Below are 2500 nucleotides of genomic sequence, written 5' to 3'. Positions count from 1 at the left end.
CTTGGCTCAGGATTCCGGGGCCCAGTGCAGATGCTCAATCAGGAAGGGTAGAAGAAGACAAAAGGGGGTGGGGGCGACTAGGCTGGGGGGTTAGGGAGGAGAGGGAGAGAAAGGAGGACAAATGGAAAGACACAAAGGACTCGCTAAGAAATGAAACCCAGTTGCCTCTTCTATTTCATTCATTCATTCTCTCTCTCTCTCTCTCTCTCTCTCTCTCTCTCTCTCTCTCTCTCTCTGAAATAAGAGAGACGAAAAGACATGAATGTCCTGGAAATACAACTAAATTACCTTAACTTTTTAGTCTCTCTCTCTCTCTCTCTCTCTCTCTCTCTCTCTCTCTCTCTCTCTCTCTCTCTCTCTCTCTCTCTTCATTTTCTAGCTCTCACTCAAAAAAGAGAAAGACACAGAAGTCGTTAAAAATACAACTGAATTGTCACAGTGTTTTATTCTCTCTCTCTCTCTCTCTCTCTCTCTCTCTCTCTCTCTCTCTCTCTCTCTCATACAGACGAATCATTGAGACGAAAAGACGATAAATCCTTGAAAATACAACTAAATTGCACATACTTATATCACCGCATCCTTGACAAAGGACAGATAAAAGAGAGTACTTTGGGAAATCTCAGAAATGCCTGAAAATGGACTTACCTAACTCATTTCATCAACTATATATATATATATATATATATATATATATATATATATATATATATATATATATATATACACACACACACACACACACACACACACACATATATATATATATATATATATATATATATATATATATATATATATGCATAACACTATACAGTATAGGTCTTATTTCTTGTAATCTTTACTGCCAAAGAATATCTAGAATAGTAAAGATATAGGTTTTTAATTCTCTTTAGGGAAAATTAGTTTAGAAAATTTAAATTCTTATAATTTACACTCGATAAATGAAATAAAAATAAAAATAATAGTAAAAGTAATAGTACGGGAACAGAAATGTCATTCTTCTAGCTCTGTTTACGAAAAGGAAGAATAATTAAAATTTTCGTCTTGTATTGACAATTGGGAAGGAACACATCAAGTCTGTTGTTACTTTATTACACACCAACTTATTAGGTAATATAATGGCTCATGGCCCTCTTAACAATCATCATAATCACCATCATCATCATCACCCCCTACGCCTATTGACGCAAAGGGCCTCTAGATGATTCATTGGCTAAATTCATCAAAGGATAACCAGTTTCTTGTGATGCACAATGCCTTTCAACAATAACGTAGCAAATTTAGACAGCATCCTGCCTTCAAATTTTTCTTAACACAAGTTGATACAGATCCGCCTAATAGAAAAAAATATAAAATTTTAGATTAAAGAACAAACGTAATACAGAAATAAAAAAAATGGGATGTACTAAAGTTATAATAATTTTTGCAATAGAATTATCACAAGAACCAGATAATCAGGTCCTGTAATCCTTATTATTTTTTTTTTTTGGGGGGGGGGTGTATGTATGATAGCGGCCACCTGTATGTGTGATTACGGATAACTTAGAATACGGCAGTATAAGGACACGGCTACGGCTTGTAGGTTAGGTTAGAGGGGAAAGCTGAGGTTAGTTGATGTCCATTTTTAATCCACAAGGGAAGAACCTCCCCGCTGATATACAAAGGCTCTCCCCCCACCCTTTTTTATTATTAAGACTTTCCAACTTATGGGTGATGGATATTTCAAAACAATTATTTATGAGATATTTATTTTCCTTTTCCTCTGAATATTATTTTAATCTCTTATGTTGTCTTTAACGTTATGAATTGGAATCACATGTATGTAGCTAATTAAGTCTATGAACTAATTGATAAATCTATCTAACTATATCAAGTCATCCAAGAGAGATACAACGATTTATTATGCCTTTCTTGAAGTCCTATTTCAAATTTTAATTCAGATTTTTTTTTTTAAAGATGTGTAATTCAAGAAGCTGAAGCTGGAAATGTATGAATTATGTTAATGAATTATATCTACAGTATTACCAATCAAAATTTAGATAGTTTGGACCATGCTAATGTAGAAACTATCCCATGGGACATTTACACCATAAATTTGGAATGTTGGTAACTGTTTCGATATACAATTTACTATTAAAACCTAATGGCTGTTAATGCTAATATCAGCTTGAGTTCTATAAATATAATATGGGATTATTCCAACAAATGAGAAGTTACTACATAGATACAAGTTCTCGCTTTGTATCTATATACTCATCTGTTTATTATCATTCTATGTTTCTATGTAATTCCTTCATTATTCTTATATTTGTATTTCCTGTGAACGTCCACGAGCAGTTGATTACGTCTTAATTTTCAGGAGTGTTTGTACTTCAGGAATAATAGTAGAAAACATCTGATGTCTTTAAAAAACGAAGCAGAAAAAAATGAATTATTTACCCAAATTATATTTTTGATATTGACATATAGAAGAGAACAAGTATTACATAACATATTTAAT

Source organism: Palaemon carinicauda, chromosome 11, assembly GCF_036898095.1.
Source record: "Palaemon carinicauda isolate YSFRI2023 chromosome 11, ASM3689809v2, whole genome shotgun sequence".
NCBI lineage: Eukaryota > Metazoa > Arthropoda > Malacostraca > Decapoda > Palaemonidae > Palaemon > Palaemon carinicauda.
Note: the sequence above shows the minus strand (reverse complement) of the source record.